This window comes from Pongo abelii, chromosome 18 (genome assembly GCF_028885655.2).
Source record: "Pongo abelii isolate AG06213 chromosome 18, NHGRI_mPonAbe1-v2.0_pri, whole genome shotgun sequence".
Lineage (NCBI taxonomy): Eukaryota > Metazoa > Chordata > Mammalia > Primates > Hominidae > Pongo > Pongo abelii.
The window spans coordinates 56,036,063-56,057,279 of NC_072003.2; the positions used below are offsets into that span (position 1 = coordinate 56,036,063).

The following is a 21,217-nucleotide window of genomic DNA, read 5'->3' on the forward strand; positions in this document are numbered from 1 at the left end:
TTTTTTTTGAGACAGAGTCTCGCTCTGTTGCCCAGGCTGGACTGCAGTGGTGCGATCTCTGCTCATTGCAACCTCCACCTCCCAGGGTCAAGTGATCCTCCCACCTCAACCTCCCGAGTAGCTGGGACTACAGGCGCATGCCACCATGCCTGGCTAATTTTTTGTATTTTTGCTAGAGATGGGGTTTCACCATGTTACCCAGGTTGGTCTCAAACTTCTGAGCTCAAGCGATCCACCTACCTTGGCCTCCTAAAGTGCAGAGATCAGATGTGAGCCACCGCGCCCAGCCCGAATTAAGTTCTAATAATGTGTAGGTAGCTTCATAGGAACACTTCACCAGATTAAATGCTAAATGATAGTTTGCCAGGAAACACTACAGTTGGAAAAGGCTGATGACCATCTGGAGTTATGTAGACATTTCTAGAACTTCTGAATAATAATATTCAGCAATTTATAGGTTAATCAGTCATGTTGAGCACTTACTCTGTGCATGATGCTGTGTTAAGCACTCTAAGTAGATATAATATAGTCCCCATTCTTACTACAGTTTCAATGTTGTAGGTTTTCCTGAGGGAAACTGGCTACTTAAAATGCTCCAGTATCTTAAGGGTGTGAGATGGCAAAGTAGTAGAACTGGAAACGTTTTGGTCTCCTCAGTAGTTTTCTGGAGGACATAGTGTTAAGAAGCATGTTAATAAAACTGGACCATTGTTTTTAAAACCATTTGTGCATCCCTGCTGGAAGGCTGATGGAGAGAACAATATGGGGAAAGCAGATTTTAAAATCAGCCTGTTTTTCCAAAAAAAATTTTAGAATTGCAGATCCTTGTGCCCCTATTTTGAGATGAGGAGGGCACAGGTACAGCGATGAAAGCCCAACCCTGTATTTTATAGGGCCCCATAGACAAGGCCACCCCTCCCTTGCCATGGTTGTCTATCCTGACCTGAAGTAGGCGTGAAGAAAGGCAGGGGCCCCCTCACCTCTCTCATCCTTCATGTAGGACCAGTATCCCACAGGTCATCACCGTAGTTGCTGTTTCAAATTCATTTTACTGTCATTTCTCATCATTTTTACTCTGGCTATTTTATAGTTTTTTTTTTCTTAAAGTTTATATCCTTGAATATACTTTTATTTGTTGGTGCCAGATTTTTTTTATTGCTTTGAGGAATGCTATTTTCAATTTTATAATAGGGATTGATGAAAAAATAGAATTTTGCCTTTAAGTTTTCTTCGTAGAAAACTTTGAGAAAGCTACATTTTATTTATGTCAGTGTGTAAAGTAAAATTATAACCTGATAATGAAAGAAATACAGTTTTTCCCCCTTGTTTAAATCGTTGAGGGTTGGATAATTTTAATAATCCTTTTCTTTCTGTTGAGGAGTCTTTTATTTTGTATTTTTCTTACCAGTATCTGGCCATATCACTGTTTTCCAGATAGTAGCACAAATAATAAATATTTGCAAAAACTATATAAAAATTAAGGTTTTAGTGTCTTTTCTTTAACATAATAGTAAAATTATGATGGACTCTGCTTTTAATAAGCAAATCCAAATCTGAATATCTAGATTTGTAAAAGAAACCTTGGGACAGTGTTCAGCTTTAGTGTTCCTTCAAATAACAGCTTCCCTGCTGAATTTAAAATAGAATTTGTTTAAAAGAATTCTATTTACAATCAACCTGGCAAGAAATACATCTGTTGTGAAAAGTACATTGGTAACAAGAATTAACAAGCTAGAAGCCGTTCTTGTGCAACCACCACCATCGCCCATGTAATGACTTAAAATTCCATGAAATCTGGGGCTCTAGCAGGCACCCATGCAATTTTTCTCAGTACGTGTCCCATAGTGCTGTGCCAAGAGCTCTCTCTCTAAAGAAACAAGAAAGCCAGGTCTTGGGCCCAAAGCCAGGACCTGGGCCAGAACCTGAGTTTGAGTCTCTCTGTGCCTGGAATTTTGTGGCTATGAATCCAATGAACATATATCTTATTATTTCATTTATTTTTTACTGTGGTAGAACTTCTTCACATATTCTACAAGTTCTTGCTGAAAGTCTCATTTGTTCCCTCTGTCTAAATACCAACGCTTAATAGATGCTGAGAGAGAGAGTGAGCTTGTGTGTGTGTGTGTGTGTGTGTGTGTGTGTGTGTGACAGAAACAGAGACAGACTGATAGGAAAAGAGCCTTTCCCATTTTGATTTTTAGAAATCTGGGAGGCTGCTTAAAACTGTAGTGAATTGCCCTGGAGAAATATCGAGGACTATACTTCCTCTTCCCATTTTAGCCTCTTCCCATTAATAATTGCTTTTATTGGGGAACTACTTGAAAACACACTTAAAATGGAAATCTTACTTCTGAAATTTCTTTCACCGAGGTGCATTTCGTATCTGGCCCACTTATAAACCCTGCTCTCACCCTTTTGGTTTATAGTCATATCAAAGGCAGAACTACCACTCTGGGGCAGCAGGAACTTATTAGCCGGGAAAGCTTACTTTTCCCTGTTGTTTCTTGACCCCTGGGGAGTCTAGTTTGTGTATCAGCAAGAGAGAATGAACTGTAATTTGTTTTAGTGCTAAATAAGGCTGTGCAGAAATCTTCTCTTTTTTTATTGACTGCCTAAATCTGGTGTTCCTCACTTAAAATAATATTCAGGATGAAATGTCTGCAATAAATTAGCAGATTGCTTTTTCATTCTCAGCTGACTAGTAAGGACAGATGAGCTGTGAATGCTATGCCACTGACTTTGGGTCAGGCCGTCTCATTTTCCCCGAACTTCCGTGGATCTAGTTGCATATAATGAGGAAGCCAACTTTGGGAATTGAATACTGTTGGTAATGATGCTTAGTCACAAAGAAGAGCTTAGTGCCTTGGCACATTGGCCAAGAACCGCCTTAGTATCTTACCACCTAAGGCTGGAATTATCTCAGGGAGCTGGAAAGATTTGAAAGAACAAGCAAAAGTAATATTTAGCTCCCCTTTAAGTATAACTGCCTGCATCTACCTGGGCAGGGCCTAGTAGACACTAATAAAAGTTAAGAAGTGGTTTTGTTCAGTGCCCATTAAGGACAACACTATGGAGATAATTCGAATAAATACAAATTCTGGATGCTGCCCTCTGGAAGTTTGTCTTCTATCTGGAGAGCCAACACCGACATTCCTGCAAGATCAAACTGTCCAAGCTGTGAAAAGTGACAGACAGACTGAATGAGAGTGACACAGAATTCTAAATGCCATGGGAATTCAGAGGCATGGAAGCGGTTAATAACGAGTGAATTCTGGGGTAGTTGGGAAAGACTCCCTGGAACAGATTGGCCTTGAAAAATGAAATGGGTTTAGCTTGCAGGAAGTGAAAGAAGAGTAATAACCTGACCAAAGTCAGGGAGGTAAGAAATGGAAGTTATGTGCTAAGAAGTAAAATCTGTCAGGGAAGGGCAGTCAAACATGGAAGGAGTGACTGCCAGGCAGTGGAGTGTAGGTGGTAGGTGTTGAAAGTTTCGGAGCAGGTAAATGTTGAGAAGAGGGAGGGCATGGCAGTGCTTATGGAAGTTGGTTTGGCCAGTGGAAGGATAGCTGCTAGATGACATTCAGAGGCAATTGTAGTAATACAGCTTTGAGGTGACAACAGCCAGGACCAATGTGGAAGCTGAGAAAACAGAGGAAAAAGATGTGTGAAGGACATTTGGGATAAAACATCTGCCACACGTGGTGCCTGATGGGCTTAAGAAGGATGTTCAGAAATTACGTGAGGTTTGGGGCAAGGAGAAGGATGGGTGCTTTTTGTTGAGGCTAAGGAATTGGAAGATTAACTAGATTGAGAGTTGAGATTTCATTTCCGTTTCTGATGTTCTGGTAAGCTATCACTGTGGAAATGCTCCTGAAGCATTTGGAGATGGGGTAAGAAAATTGCTCAGAAAACAGCTCCATACAGAATTTTCAAGAGCCACAGGCCTGGAGAGAAGAATTGTGGCAGTAGAAATGAATGTGTAATAGGAGAAATGTTTAGCAGGAGGCAAAGGGCCACGGTCTCAGTGAGGAGAAGAAGCCAGGAGGAGGTTGGTAGTGGTGGGGTGGAAAGGGAGCAGGGACCCAGCTATCCCAGCTATATCTCAGAAAGCTGGGAGTTTGCTCATAGAGGGAGTCATCACCCAGCCTCACCTGGCTTCCTTCTTTACTCTTAAAAGCACTTACCCACCAGTACTATTGATCTTCCCAGCAGCCTGGAGAACCTGGCAGAAGACAGAGCAGAGCCCAAGTATCTGTAAAAGTTTTTCTGGGTGAAGTCCTATATATGGTCACTGTACTGTAGAGCTCTACAGTTGTTCACTTGAATATTATTTTACCTGGCAATTATTATAGTTCTACTTGAACCACAAAAGTTCAATAGCTCCCTTTTCTAGACTGTAATCTCTACATTTGTTTAAGTGAGCCCACTTTAATCCCTTATATTGATGAATGCTGGACCCGTTAGTTTTTTTTTTTTTTTTTTATTATTATACTTTAGGTTTTATGTTACATGTGCACAATGTGCAGGTAAGTTACATATGTATACATGTGCCATGCTGGTGCGCTGCACCCATTAACTCGTCATCTAGCATTAGGTATATCTCCCAATGCTATCCCTCCCCCCTCCCCCCACCCCACAACAGTCCCCGAAGTGTGATGTTCCCCTTCCTGTGTCAATGTGTTCTCATTGTTCAGTTCCCACCTATGAGTGAGAATATGCGGTGTTTGGTTTTTTGTTCATGCGATAGTTTACTGAGAATGATGATTTCCAGTTTCATCCATGTCCCTACAAAGGACATGAACTCATCATTTTTTATGGCTGCGTAGTATTCCATGGTGTATATGTGCCACATTTTCTTAATCCAGTCTATCATTGTTGGACATTTGGGTTGGTTCCAAGTCTTTGCTATTGTGAATAATGCTGCAATAAACATACGTGTGCATGTGTCTTTATAGCAGCATGATTTATAGTCCTTTGGGTTATATACCCAGTAATGGGATGGCTGGGTCGAATGGAATTTCTAGTTCTAGATCCCTGAGGAATCGCCACACTGACTTCCACAAGGGTTGAACTAGTTTACAGTCCCACCAACAGTGTAAAAGTGTTCCTATTTCTCCACATCCTCTCCAGCACCTGTTGTTTACTGACTTTTTAATGATTGCCATTCTAACTGGTGTGAGATGGTATCTCATTGTGGTTTTGATTTGCATTTCTCTGATGGCCAGTGATGGTGAGCATTTTTTCATGTGTTTTTTGGCTGCATAAATGTCTTCTTTTGAGAAGTGTCTGTTCATGTCCTTCGCCCAGTTTTTGGTGGGGTTGTTTGTTTTTTTCTTGTAAATTTGTTGGAGTTCATTGTAGATTCTGGATATTAGCCCTTTGTCAGATGAGTAGGTTGCGAAAATTTTCTCCCATTTTGTAGGTTGCCTGTTCACTCTGATGGTAGTTTCCTTTGCTGTGCAGAAGCTCTTTAGTTTAATTAGATCCCATTTGTCAATTTTGGCTTTTGTTGCCATTGCTTTTGGTGTTTTACACATGAAGTCCTTGCCCATGCCTATGTCCTGAATGGTAATGCCTAGGTTTTCTTCTAGGGTTTTTATGGTTTTAGGTCTAACATTTAAGTCTTTAATCCATCTTGAATTGATTTTTGTATAAGGTGTAAGGAAGGGATCCAGTTTCAGCTTTCTGCATATGGCTAGCCAGTTTTCCCAGCACCATTTATTAAATAGGGAATCCTTTCCCCATTTCTTGTTTTTGTCAGGTTTGTCAAAGATCAGATAGTTGTAGATATGTGGCATTATTTCTGACGGCTCTGTTCTGTTCCATTGATCTATATCTCTGTTTGGGTACCAGTACCATGCTGTTTTGGTTACTGTAGCCTTGTAGTATAGTTTGAAGTCAGGTAGCGTGATGCCTCCAGCTTTGTTCTTTTGGCTTAGGATTGACTTGGCGATGCGGGCTCTTTTTTGGTTCCATATGAACTTTAAAGTAGTTTATTCCAATTCTGTGAAGAAAGTCATTGGTAGCTTGATGGGGATGGCATTGAATCTGTAAATTACCTTGGGAAGGATGGCCATTTTCATAATATTGATTCTTCCTACCCATGAGCATGGAATGTTCTTCCATTTGTTTGTATCCTCTTTTATTTCCTTGAGCAGTGGTTTGTAGTTCTCCTTGAAGAGGTCCTTCACATCCCTTGTAAGTTGGATTCCTAGGTATTTTATTCTCTTTGAAGCAATTGTGAATGGGAGTTCACTCATGATTTGGCTCTCTGTTTGTCTGTTATTGATGTATAAGAATGCCTGTGATTTTTGTACATTGATTTTGTATCCTGAGACTTTGCTGAAGTTGCTTATCAGCTTAAGGAGATTTTGGGCTGAGACAATGGGGTTTTCTAGATATACTATCATGTCATCTGCAAACAGGGACAATTTGACTTCCTCTTTTCCTAATTGAATACCCTTGATTTCCTTCTCCTGCCTAATTGCCCTGGCCAGAACTTCCAACACTATGTTGAATAGAAGTGGTGAGAGAGGGCATCCCTGTCTTGTGCCAGTTTTCAAAGGGAATGCTTCCAGTTTTTGCCCATTCAGTATGATATTGGCTGTGGGTTTGTCATAAATAGCTCTTATTATTTTGAGATACATCCCATCAATACCTAATTTATTGAGAGTTTTTAGCATGAAGGGTTGTTGAATTTTGTCAAAGGCCTTTTCTGCATCTATTGAGATAATCATGTGGTTTTTGTCTTTGGTTCTGTTTATATGCTGGATTACATTTATTGATTTGCGTATATTGAACCAGCCTTGCATCCCAGGGATGAAGCCCACTTGATCATGGTGGATAAGCTTTTTGATGTGCTGCTGGATTCTGTTTGCCAGTATTTTATTGAGGATTTTTGCATCAATGTTCATCAAGGATATTGGTCTAAAATTCTCTTTTTTTGTTGTGTCTCTGCCAGGCTTTGGTATCAGGATGATGCTGGCCTCATGAAATGAGTTAGGGGGGATTCCCTCTTTTTCTATTGATTGGAATAGTTTCAGAAGGAATGGTACCAGCTCCTCCTTGTACCTCTGGTAGAATTCGGCTGTGAACCCATCTGGTCCTGGACTTTTTTTGGTTGGTAAGCTATTGATTATTGCCACAATTTCAGCTCCTGTTATTGGTGTATTCAGAGATTCAACTTCTTCCTGGTTTAGTCTTGGGAGGGTGTATGTGTTGAGGAATTTATCCATTTCTTCTAGATTTTGTAGTTTATTTGCGTAGAGGTGTTTGTAATATTCTCTGATGGTAGTTTGTATTTCTGTGGGATCGGTGGTGATATCCCCTTTATCATTTTTTATTGCGTCTATTTGATTCTTCTCTCTTTTTTTCTTTATTAATCTTGCTAGTGGTCTATCAATTTTGTTGATCCTTTCAAAAAACCAGCTCCTGGATTCATTAATTTTTTGAAGGGTTTTTTGTGTCTCTATTTCCTTCAGTTCTGCTCTGATTTTAGTTATTTCTTGCCTTCTGCTAGCTTTTGAATGTGTTTGCTCTTGCTTTTCTAGTTCTTTTAATTGTGATGTTAGGGTGTCAATTTTGGATCTTTCCTGCTTTCTCTTGTGGGCATTTAGTGCTATAAATTTCCCTCTACACACTGCTTTGAATGCATCCCAGAGATTCTGGTATGTTGTGTCTTGGTTCTCGTTGGTTTCAAAGAACATCTTTATTTCTGCCTTCATTTCGTTATGTACCCAGTAGTCATTCAGGAGCAGGTTGTTCAGTTTCCACATAGTTGAGCGGTTTTGAGTGAGATTCTTAATCCTGAGTTCTAGCTTGATTGCACTGTGATCTGAGAGATAGTTTGTTATAATTTCTGTTCTTTTACATTTATTGAGGAGAGCTTTACTTCCAAGTATATGGTCAATTTTGGAATAGGTGTGGTGTGGTGCTGAAAAAAATGTATATTCTGTTGATTTGGGGTGGAGAGTTCTGTAGATGTCTATTAGGTCTGCTTGGTGCAGAGCTGAGTTCAATTCCTGGGTATCCTTGTTGACTTTCTGTCTCGTTGATCTGTCTAATATTGACAGTGGGGTGTTAAAGTCTCCCATTATTAATGTGTGGGAGTCTAAGTCTCTTTGTAGGTCACTCAGGACTTGCTTTATGAATCTGGGTGCTCCTGTATTGGGTGCATATATATTTAGGATAGTTAGTTCTTCTTGTTGAATTAATCCCTTTACCATTATGTAATGGCCTTCTTTGTCTCTTTTGATCTTTGTTGGTTTAAAGTCTGTTTTATCAGAGACTAGGATTGCAACCCCTGCCTTTTTTTGTTTTCCATTTGCTTGGTAGATCTTCCTCCATCCTTTTATTTTGAGCCTATGTGTGTCTCTGCACGGACCCGTTAGTTTTTAACCCTTTTCTTTTTGCTTTAGTTTTTGGTGTCTAGGGTTATGTAAAGCCAGAATACAAAATTAAACAATGGACTACCAAATTTAGGAATAGATCACTTTATGTTCAGTTAGTGACAAATAAGTAGAGAAGCACCTCCTTTGTAAGGTGGCTTCTTTGTAGCATTTTTGTTGTGACCTCCTTACCTATTCAGGCATCTGGGGTCTGAAGGCAGGATAGTTAACACTTCTGCTCAGAGGTCCTTTCCAGCCAGCATATCTTGCAACTCCAAGCCAGCCACTCATCTAGTTTCCTTGGGATACTCGTAGATGGAGGAAGAAGGGGCTGAGCTGATTTAGAATTTATTCTAGCATAAAGAAATACCCTCTCAATTTATTTGTTGGCAATACTAAAGAGGAAAAACGTCTTAACTGACTCGTGAGGTTTTTTTCAGTAAATAAAGAGGGTTTTCTTACTCCCCTGTAGTGAACCTCAGATGTATCCCTTGGGAACAGGTTTTACATCCGTGATATAGTTTGACTTTAACCACACTTGGGTCTTTGGGTTCTTTTCATCCCTAGGCAGAGACTCCTATTGCTGTATATCCACCATGCTCCAGTACAGTATTTATTTGATCAGAAACAAAAGAGTTTGCTTCTTGCACTGGTTCAGAGAGAGGTCCCCCAGGATTGTCTTTTGTTCAGTAATTGGAGCATAAGCTGAGCCTGGTTAATTTCAAAGCTACCCTCAACACACACGTTTCTCCCTCCTTCCTTGTGCAGTTTTCTCAGCTGTTAGTGGTACCTTGTATTGGGTCTGGAACAAAAAAAGCTTGATTGTTGAATGTTAGCTACAACTACTGTGACATCTGCTGTGGCACCACATAGCACTGTTGGTGCAGTTAATTTTAAGTTAGGGTAAGAAAACTAGAAAGCTCTTCAGCTTTACAGTGCTTGTTAACACATGCACCTCCAAATTATGCATTTGGTGTTATCACAATGAATAAAACAAAGGAAATCATGAGTTGATTTTTATGCTAGTAACATAAGTTCTTTCATTGTTATTCACTGTTCAGACACCAGTGTGTTCCTATGTTCATTCTTTTTAGTTTAGTTGGGGTTTTTTGTTTGCTTTTGTAAGGCAGAAATGTCTGAAACATCTCAACTCTGGGTATTTATTTAATTGGCAAAAGTTCTGATGTAAGAAATAAGTTCATTATATTTATTCTTTTAAAGGAACAATGTAAGTTGGTTTTGCTTCTTAAAATACAAAAATGATGATGGTAGAAGAGTAAGAACCGTCAGTAGTCAAATTCTGTATGCTAAATAGCCAAGTTAATATTTATATAAAAATACATCATGAAATTGGCAAATATTGTGTGTCTTTCAGGTTCTGCAGTATAGATGTTGGTTTTGCAACCAACAGATTGCAATCTTAGGGTTTGTGGTTTTTGTTTTTGAGGAGAGAATCGTTCTATTTTCCTTTTGCAGTCTGCACCATGATGATGACCCATCACCTGACCAGCCTGACTTTAATCATCTGGTGCCTTGGTCTTAGCGTGGCTCTATCTTTGCTTTTTCACAAGCTTTCCTATAATTGTACAGTTGTTTGCTGCACTGAATTTCCTTTTTTGACAGTGAAAAACATGATAATATTTTAATGTAGTCTTTAATTTTCAGGTTATATGTTAAAACATGGAGGAAAAAAATCCCTTCCTGAGGAGCACTTTTAAAAATCATTGCAGTAGAATGGGAATATTCATTACTTACACATCATATATTTTCCCCTAAATGTTGTACAAAGAAGTGACAGTTGAGCTGAGCATATGTTAATAAAAGGTCTGCATTTTCCTGTGTCAGTGACAGTTTCATTGGCTGTATATTCCTGAAATGCAAATAACCTCTGTTCTTTTCAAAGCTATAATTAATCTGAATAGTTATTTAAACAGTATCAAAATCTTTTAACTACTAAGAGGCCAAACATTTAAGATGGCGAATTTACTGTTCTGCTTGAAGGACAGTACAATTGACAAGGGCACAATGATCCGAGATGCTTCTGTATGTTGTATCTACACATACTGTAGACTAAAATGGCAGAATCTGTCTGCTGCTGTATAAAATCTTTTAACTACCATTTATTTTAGCATCATGGCATGTGCAAATTCCTGCTGCTCAGTTAAGGGACCAGCTTCACAACTGGTGTTACAATCTGTGGCCACAGCACTGCATCACAATGCAGCAAATGCATTTTCCACATTAACCAAACATGACAGCTGAAGCGATTATTAACCATGCAAGATGTCGGAAGTCATCAAAAATTCACATCAGAGTAATTGCAGTGGTTTGGGTTGGGGAAAAAAAGTATCATAGCATTCCTTGCCTACATGTTGTCTCTCCCCCTCTTAAATCTTAACTTGGTACAGTCCGTTAACAATAAAATACCCTTCTGTAACCTATAAACTGTTACTCCCATCAGTTTGTGCTTTCAAACTGATGGCTGACTTCTCTGAATTTGTGTAGAGCACAACGAATGCTGTGCTCCGGGGGCTGCGGTGCACCCTTTTTAAAGGGACCCTGCAATCTCATTGTTTAATTTGACTCTTTAGTGCTTCAGTCACATCAGCACTTGCAGAGGGGTTGTTCTTTTCCTTTTTCTTCTTTCTCTCTTTTTCTCTTCTCTCTGTCCTTCTCCCCACCCCCATCCCTCAATTCAGGCAGTTTGGGGTGGGAAAAACTTGAGCACTGGTTCCGACAGAGCTCATCTCATATAAGAAGGTATGGAAGAGCTGCAGTGATCGACAGCATCGACCGTTCTGTAACTCCTTAAATTTGAGAGCTGCAGGTAGGATTGGCTGTGTTTTGTAAAGAAATTAAGACAAATGCACTCTGGTAAATAGAGTGGCAGCATGTTGTTGCAGTGCCTCTGAAAGACAAGGTCTTGGTTTGTTTGAAAATTTGAGATAAATTTGGAAGCAGTTAACTCATTTGAGAGAAGAAGTACTTGATTCTTCTGAGAATTGTTCAGATTTGTATCTTGCCATTCTAATATTTTTCTTTTAAAAATGTATTGGGTGGGGCAGCATTTGCTTAAATATTTAAATAGTTGGTTATTGGGATTTTTGTGAACTTCTTTAAGTAGCAAGTAGTGTGGTCTTTAGGATTTTTAAAGGAGATACATGTGAAGTGTAGAATTCTTGTATGAGGTGGAATATGAAAATAGAATTTATTTTATTTGCTAAAACCAGATCCTTCTTTGGGATTGCAGGTGAGAGTGAGTGAGTGTGTGTGTGTGTTTGTGTGTGTGTGTGTGTGTGTGTAGGATTCTTTAGGAATTCAGTCCTTTATATTTGGTGGTTAGGGAAAAAGTACTATTAGAGATTTTTTGAACTATCACAGGAAATGTTTTAGCATAAGGCTTGAAATGAGAAGAACTAAACAGTAACACCAAAGAGGAGGATTCCTGAGTATTTACTAAATATTGGCAATATAAATTGAGATGGTTCTTTTTTATTTCTTAAATTCAGCCTCAAAAGAGATAATAGGAGTCATTTAAGTATATTTCAAATTTTTGGCTAGAGAATATAATTTGTATAAGTGAAATGAAAACTTCCTAAGTCATGTAAGCATTATCTGGAGGGTGATAGAATTATAAATGTTGCCTGCAATACTTTTAATTCCTTGATTAATATCAAAGATACAATACATTTAATTCGGCATTAAAAAGCAGCTTGTTTGTTGTCTTCCCTTAAAAGCAACAACAAAATATGATGATGCATATGGCTTTTTATCCTAAGGAATGTATTTGTATTGTGGGACCTGTGGGGTCTGGACCTCTTTCTGAAGCATGTACTTGGAAATTGTTCACCCTAGTTGAGGGGTTTATTTCCTTTTGGAGGTGTGGGGACTTTCTTTACTCTTAACAATAGGAAGACTTGAGGAGCTCTCAATTGGGGAATAGAGGAGAGCTGCTCAGCAGAGGGAGAGGAACTGTGAGAATTCGGCTCCTCTTGGCATTGGAGTTCTGGATTTACCCATGACTAAGATTCCTTTGAAACTCTGACCCAGTGCAGCATTGCAAAGAATCGATTTCTGAGATGAGACAATGAGATGTGGTTTGCATTTTGTAAAGATGGAGGAAACCTCTAACACTGACCCTGTATGGGAGATGACTCAATTATCCATGCCTTGGTACAGTTGCAAATTATTTTCCTTTGTCTGAAGTGGGTGGATGCCAGCGCCTTCATCAGAGCTCCTTAATTTAATGTATGGAAAATGTCTCAGCCACCATTTTTAACAATTAGCTGTATCATGGTCGAGGTGAGCTGTATTCTGAAGGCAGCTGCAAGGCCATTTCATTTACATTAGGTTCCATGGCACAGGAGCTTTGTTACTGTAAAACTACGAAAATGAATTTGCACATTGTATAGAAGAGTTCTTTAGGAAGGTGGAGAATATTCCCAGAAAGAAAATGGAATTCTTTTGTCTACAGTAAGTATTTCTTGTACTCACATAGCGGGGAGAGGTTGAAAATTTGCTTTTGGTTGAATGTGCAAAATAGACTTTTAAATGAACGCTGCAAATATGAAAAGTGTAACGCAGAGGTTCTTGGATTTTATTTTTATGTATTTATATATCACACAAAAACCAGGTGTGATATATATGCTTAAAATATAGGTTTTGTGAGTGATTTTAGCACATGATTTTAATTATTCATCAGTAATTTAAGTTAATGAGAAGTATGAATTTATCACTAGTCATGAATGGAAATGACACTTGAGAGGAAAAAGAAATCTGAATATGGTAAATCTAAAAGAGTTCAGGTTTCTTTTCACTGTCTTTTAAAAGCAGTCTGTTTTCCATTCCTGAAAAGAATTGCTGGATTTTAATTTTAGTGTCTTATTTTTGCTCTTGTTTTTTATGAAAATGCTTCCGGGTTAATGACCTGTAATAGCTGATTAAAATACACAAGAAACAAATGTTTTGACAAAACAAGATTTTTGTTTTCAAAGATCAATAGATTGAGGCTTTCACTCTCACTCATGGGGATAATTTTTAGTGCTTTCTACTTAATTAATAGTTGTGACTTCAAAGCTGCTTGTGTAAAACTCTTGTTTGTAATTGTAAGCTTATAAATCTTGATTCTTAAAATTAATTGGATTTGACCCGGCTTATTTCTTTGTTCCTTTATACTGTTACTAAGAGGAAACAAGTGGATTTTAACTTTGATGTGTGTTTCTTTTAAAGGCTGAAGAATTTTTATCTTTTAAACCCTGAAGAATTTATAGTGCGTGTATTTTATAGTAAACTTTACCATGAAGAATTTGCTCAACATGCTTTATTAGCTGTTTCAGGAGTTGAAGCTTCACAGAACTGGGTATCTGTTTATCCTACTCCTGTTTATCCTACTCACTGAGTGCTGTCTTCTCCAATTAATAGATGTTGGAGACTAGGGAGAAAATGATTTTCTTCACATCAGCCTTTTCATTGACATAGGAAGGTTCGGTTGTTGTAAGCCCTGGTTAGAATCCTACAAGATCCATAAATCTGTGGTGCAAATATTAACTTACGGAATAAGAGCCTAGATCTCAGCATAATTTTTTAATTATGGGGACAGCATTTAACATGTTTAAATATATGGTAGAATGCAAAGGGATTCTTTTCCCTTGGTTTTTATGAGGCTTGCACCTTGAAATGAAAGAGTTTTAGGTCAGCAAATTAGAACTCCATTTTAACTGCAGATTTGCTTGCATAAAATGTTTGGTTGGATGACATGGGGGGTGTCACAAAGCCTCCCTTTGAAATTTTTACAGTAAAACTTGGTTGAAGATCCTGGTCTTTTTTCCTTTTGCTGGCTTTACAGTAAGGCTAGGTATTAAGTATCCTGGGGGAGGTAGGAGAGACCCAGTTTCTTCCTATTTTCTTTGCCTCCACCATGGTCTACTCAAGTTTGGCTGCTCGGAAGAGGCTCTCCTTTCTGGTACTTGTAGGGGATTCCTGAACCTCTTCAATCTGGAAACTCTTCAGTTTTCTCATGAAATTTTAGCCTGGCTGATAGTGAAGAGTCAGGGATTGGTTCTTTTTGCAACAAAAAATGTATTTGTATCAAACCTTTGACTGCTCTGGCAGTACTATAATGTGGATAAGCAAGCATGTCAGCCAGCTCGCTAGTAAACGTTCCGTGGTACTAAGATGGCAGAGGAAGGAGTAAAATGGCGTCACCAGGAACACTGTGATAAGGGGTGGACCGCACGAATTATTTTCTTTAAATTAAGTTTGAAGACACCTTTAGGAGCACTGCCTTGCCTATTTACAGCCACTTTTTATTGTTAGAAGATAAAAATTTTGAGATTTTCGAAGTAAAGATTTAATTAGCACTTATATGTAGATGGCTTCAAATGTTCCTTCTAAGAAATTGATGGCAAGTGTGGTTAAAATAGAATTTAAAGTACTTTGTATTAATACTTCTGAAATGCCTTGCCTTATGCTTTCTTTTTCTTTTTTAGCATAAAAATTTACTCCTTCCAACATAGGGTGAATTTTTAGAAAACAAAGGACAGTATGCTTCTCCTTTATGGTGAGGTGAAGTAGCATTCCTACGAAACTATGTTATTTGTCTCTGGTTTTCATTCTAGCTCTTTGTGGGTTTTAGTTATTTGATATATAAAATATGTATTTTGGCCACCTTCAAAAACAAAGCTTATTTTCTTTCTTTTGTGGTTCAAGGTATGGATTATTTTGCACGTGAACAGTAGTCGTAGTGGTAATGACAGTGTTGATTTCTCACCTGTTCCCACCTCTCATGAAGTTGGAGTTCTGGTGCTGGCCTTAGGGTTTAGTGCAATCAGCTCATGTTATATAGTTAAGTAAAGGAAGGCTTAACTGCAGTTAAATAACTTTCTCAAGGTCATACATCTGGAAAGCAGTTGATTTTGCCCTAAATCTGGACCACCTGACTCCTAATCTGTGCTGCGCTGTGTCTCTGTCTGTATCTGACTCCATTTCTTTCTCTGCCAGCTTGCTGGTGACTGATTGATCTAATGGATTGAGCTTTCAGCAAAGTCTGTCTTGTCTTTGCCTTAGCAACCTAACTCACAGAGATGTTCCTTTTCAGCTGTGCCAGAAATTACTTACTGAGCTGTGCTTGGAGTCTTCCTGGGCCTATGTTGAAGATGATAAGCATTTATAAACAAACATTTAAAAATAAACTCTATCTTGCAAGTTGAGCTTTTGGATCCATTGTGTTGGCTCGGCATGAACGGTGAAATCTCCTGGGATGGGCAGAGTTGTTAAATTCATGCGCTGTAAGCTAGGATGGAGCCAGGCATTCTGACATGTCCTTTCAGCGGGTCACGACCTCTTTAACTCTCGGTGTGAGGGGTCCTGCAGGGCAGAGTCTCCCCTTCTCCTCCCAGTAAGGATGAGCTAGGTGAAAGGTTTTAGCTCCCTGTCAGTTTCAGGCAATTTGTATTTGAATAATGGTCTTACCATCTCTCTTTCTGTTGCCTGTATTTGCCACTCCAGCTAAGCAGTGTTTCCAGTTTTCCATACCTGTGGTGATAGTGGTGAGTGTTGCATTCTGCAGTATTCCTCAGCTCTGACAGGGTAAAGTCACAATGTTTCCAAACTTAATTAAGGTTTTAGAGAGTGTGAAATCACCAATACTGTTAACAAAGGAATACCTTGACGAATTCCATTTAAGAGAATGTGAAATTACAAAAGGGAAGGTTTGTTTGTTTTAGTAGTCTCCAAACAAATCCATTTTTGAAGAAAGAATGAATAAGAAGAAACTGCAGCAAAACCAGAGCTCCCTTTTCTGTGACAGATCTGTGATGATTGGTGCTCCAATCCCATCAGCATAAGCATTGCTGCATAGCAGGAGGAGCTGTGATTTTCAACTGCAGTGTAAATGACTGACACTGTATACCAGCAGGGAAATGTGAGACTTGGTTCCCAAACATTGTCCTGACTAACAGCGCTCCTTGTGCTTGCTAAGTAGAACTCGAGGCTTAATCCTGAGCGCTGTAGAAACCAGCCTGGCAAAGCTGCTCAGCTCCTACCTGACAGACTGCGAGACACACCCTCTGCTATCCTTTCCTGCTTGTGGTCCCCAAATCTTGCTTTTGTTTCTTTTTTCCAAAGGGAAAAAGACACTAGATATGACAAAGCTGGGGATCTGTGTGTGTGCTTTAAATAGTAAAGAATTGCTTTAGTGGGTTCCTGTAGGGTGGGTTTCGGGAGCTGTGGGAAGGAATGCTGGTCATGATAAAGGCCATTACTGATGCATTCCCATTTTATACTGCAGTGCGGTTTTAGCATCCAGAGTCCTTTGGATGTGGATTAATGCATTTCCAAGGTGGAAATCAGTTCCCTAAAGACATATTGAAACATTTTTTGTCATCCCTGAATGTATCTTCCTTATCTTATCTTGCCCATCACCTTAGTGTGACTATGAGATTAATATTTTTTAGATCTATTTATACCTTGGGTGAGGAGAGGGCTCTGCTGCTGCTCTTTGAAGCCAGACATACTGTGACACACTGTTAATATTCCATTTGCGAAGCTAGATTGAACCATTTTCTCCTCCGAATCCTCTCTTTTCTTGTGTCTCCAAAGTTTAGCCCTAACCTTTATGGAGTGGTTGAGGGAAGGGGATAAAATGCTCACAGTTATCCCTGCTTTCTCTCCTGGGGTTACCTCAGCAGTCTGACAGCAGTTGGCTGGCTGCTCTCCCTCCCCCACTTGACTTCTGTCGGTCCTGCTTCCCCTACCCTCCCAGGAGAGGAGAGAGAGGATGGCCAGCAGAGGCCCTTCCACCACAGCCTGGCACATCCTGCTGCATCACGGCCCTTCTCACTAGGACACGGGCTCTGGCCTGATTTTCTGGAGGTGGTAAAGTAGCAGTACAGAGCAGTCAATTCCTTTCCCTATCCGTCTTGTGACTTCCAAAGGAAAGTTGCTTCTACAACCCTAAAAGGGTAGCATAGGGCTTTGCTGGATTTTGGAGAAGAGGGAGGTTCTGCTGAGAAGCATTTTTTCCATTAGTGCCTGGGTGGCCATCATTTATATTATGCCCTTAACTTGTTTCCACTCCATACGGAGTCTCAGAGCCCTTTAGTAACTGAGCTGGAAGGACTGCTTCCTGGGATGACCAGAGAGAGAAGTGCAAATAACAGAAATGCCCCAGGGCCCCTGAAAGGGGGCAGAACTGGCTTTGCAGTAGTAGCACGGAGATTTAAATGGCCATCATAGGAATGCCCTTAACCTTGGCCTTCCTCCCCAAGTGCAGCAACAGATGCGCTAGCAGCCCCAGCTTGATACCGTGGTGTAGGTATCAGAAGAGCCATCTAGTAGTTATGTGCCTACATTGTGTTGACAAGGGAGATGTGTCATGCATCTCTGGTCTCCTCAGTACCCCACCACAGGAATGGCATGTCCCCATTATTGCAGATGACTTTCCCTGTAGCTTTCCCCTCTGGGTCATGGTGAATCCCACCTCTTATTTTATTTATTTATTTTTTTACCCAATGCTTAAATCTTTGAAGTTGGGTTTTTGTTGTGTGATAATTTTTTTTTTCTTTTTTGGGAGGTGGAGGGGTGGTAGTAGGTAGGGTCTGCAAAAGGCATTTGGATAGACTTACGTTAGTGTCTCTAAGGCCTGTGGCTTTCCCAGAAGGCAAAGGTGCAGATGGAGTTATATCACAGCTGTAATGGCATGCCCCTGAAGGGACCAAGCATGCCAGCACACTTGGGCTAAAGTGTTGCCTGTAAAGCCCTTTGCTGGTCCAGGAGGAGGCATTGCCCAGTGCCATCTGTTGTCAGGTTTTGAATCACCTTATGCACATTCAATTCTCTTTAACCTGTGAGAACTTATAGACCATTCTGAAAACCAATTTAAATCATGGGGGCAAGTAATTTGTTTTGCCTTAATGGACACAAATCCATCACATAATTGTGTGAACCTTTTTTTAGCCCAATAGCAGAAACCATGTACAAAATGAGACCCAGCAGTCTGACAGTGACAGATGGCCTGGTGCCCACACAGTGCCATGTTATATCGCCAAGGTCTGCCACCTGTGGCTCCAGAGCTGCCTGCAGCAGTGATGGATCTGCTGAGCTGGCAAATGGTGGAACTCCACAGCCACTCTTACAGCGTCTGCTGCCACCTGCTGAATGAGAGCAGCTAGGCTTTTGCATAAATGCACAGCAAGAAATCATATAACAGCATTAAAAACATATTACAGTTGGCGAATGTCAGCTCTGCCCGCTTAGCACTGCTTTCTGCAGGGTTATTTTTGAAGTTATATATGCAATCTGTGAACAAACAATTTAAAGTATTAAAATTTTTGTAGAAAACAAGCAGTGGGGCCAGGTGCAGTGGCTCACGCCTGTCCTGCACTTTGGGAGGCCGAGGCAGGTGGATCACCTAAGGTCAGGAGTTCGAGACCAGCCTGGCCAACATAATGAAAACCCGTCTCTACTAAAAATATAAAAACTTAGCTGGGCGTGGTGGCGTGTGCCTGTAATCCCAGCTACTCAGGAGGCTGAGGCAGGTGAATTGCTTGAACCCGGGAGGCAGAGGTTGCAGTGAGCTGAGATGGTGCCACTGCACTCCAGCCTGGGCAACAAGAGCAAAACTCCATCTCAAAACAAAACAAAAAAACAAGCAGTGGGACTTTAAATATCTGAGTTGGAGAATAAAGCCTGGACTTTTGCTGTTCAGTCTGTATTCCTTGCAGAAGGAAATTCAGTTTCTCATGGGCCTTATAAGCTGACGTTTTATGTATTCTTATTTTATTGCAGTAATAGTGGTCTAATGAAATAACCAAACATGCTATAAACCCTTATGGAAGTTCACCCAAATCTTGAAACTGCTCAAATTTAAAAATTTCTTTGTTCATTTTCTGGGCTTTATCAGTAATGAACATCTCTTTGCACTTGAAAAAATCCCTGAGGCACTCTCCGTGTAGGCACCACAAAAGGGAGCTAATGAAAAGCGAGTCCACACCATCTGATAAGCCCAGAGGCTCTCCAGGTACTGGTAGGATTTCTGTTGTGCTCATCTGAAAACAGTATCTTATTTCATCCTTCCTCATTTTCTCCATAAGTAGTTTTTTATCTTTGTACTAATTTTATCCAAGAGAAGTTTTTAGAAGAGGTCATTCGTTTGTTCAGAAATTGGCAAGAAGGTTTGGGAGAGGTTCAGGGAGTATTTTACTTAGAATGAGCTGAAGCAAAGTAATGGTACAACTTACATTCCTGTCTTCTTAGAATGTGGATACTTCTCCATTGCACTAACTAAAGTACTAACTTTAGTACTAACTGAATACTTAATAGTATTCCAATACTTATTGGAATTCTTGTTTTATCTTGGAGCAGATCCTTTATTGATTAATTTTTAACTGCTTTATTATATTTTCTTTCCTCCTTCATTGCTTTCTAGCTGTTGCTTGTGTCTTAGCAATGGTTTTTCAACAACAATGACCATTCCTGATGGCACTGCTCATTTTGTGTTGATGTTATTTTGATTTGGAATGTTGGCTGCAGATTTCCTATTAATTTGTATGTATTGTACATATTAAAATGAGAGATGATACATGATTTTTGTAGCACCCGGCACCTATTTTTGTGTCATACCAGATACCTTCTGGTAAATGTTCAGCCTGCTGTAGATGCCTCACTTTTACATTTTGATATGGTGGATTGCTGGTTGGTCTGTTTAATGGAAAGAGACATGAGATAGTCTCTTGTGTTTTGAAGGCCATGAAAACATGACTATTGCTTTGTAAGCCCAAATTAGACTCTTGTTTATTTATTTTAACAGGAAATTTTTATGTTCATCAATTCAGACTATGTAACTGTCCAACTGTCCAATCACTTATCTGCTATAGGTGGGAAGGACAGAACTGTGAAAGAACAAATGTGAGCACTTTTTTGCCATCTGACTTTCCTGGCCAAGGTGGATACTGAATTTTTTTTTTTCACAAAGACTCTTATTTATTGTAGTTTTCACTTTTGAGAACAAATAAGCGAAGAGAATTGGGCCATTTGGCAAAAACAAACATCCTTTTGCTCGCTCCCTTTTTCTATGGTAGTAGGAATTAGCTGCCGTATGTATTCTGAAACCCAGAGTCTGCATGATAGGTAAAAATAAGGCAGTTTCATGCCTTTCTTGACCTGAGCCATTTAAGAGCCACCTTGGCTGCCAGGTCCTTGAAATGTGACTACATGTTCCTTAGGAGAATCAAGTTAACCTCGATGTTACGTTCTGGGTTGTTCTTTGCCAGGATACATTGCAAGGCAGCGAAGCACTCTGTCAAAGATGGAACACATGACTGGAGATACTGCTTGGGCAGATGTGTGGCATTTATTGTTCTACAACAATAATAGTAGCACTATTTTGAAACACTATGGTGTTGACCTCTAAAGCAATGAGTTCAAGCTTTTAGACTGTGACTCATACACACATACAATTACATATATATAATTGAAACAAAAGTTTCACAAATCAGTACCCATACCACATATCTCTGTTGCATTTATTTTATTAAAAAATGCTGATTGGGCCAGATTTGGCAAGAATGTATAATCCCAGCTACTCCAGAGACTTAGGTGGGAGGATCACTTGAACACAAGAGTTTGAGGCTGCAGTGAGCTGTGATTGTGCCACTTGTTTCCAGCCTGGGCAACAGGGCGAGACCCCATCTCTTAAAAAACAAAAAACAAACAAAAAAACAAAAAACTGGTTGATTTCATGACCCAGTTATGAGTTCTGATTCATATTTTGAAAACCACTGTTCTAAAGGAATGGCAAAAACTTGACATTTGTTGTTTCATTTCTTATATAT

General features: G+C 39.6%; 1 protein-coding gene across 5 annotated transcripts in view; it reads left to right on the forward strand.

The window, feature by feature from the left end:
* NUP93 (nucleoporin 93) overlaps positions 1-21,217 on the forward strand; it is a 119,287-nt gene that overhangs the window by 46,141 nt on the left and 51,929 nt on the right. Inside the window, exon 1 of one of the 5 annotated variants that reach the window (XM_054533136.2) lies at positions 10,860-11,214. The gene's annotated coding sequence lies outside the window, so the exon portion shown is untranslated. 5 annotated transcript variants of the gene reach the window in all.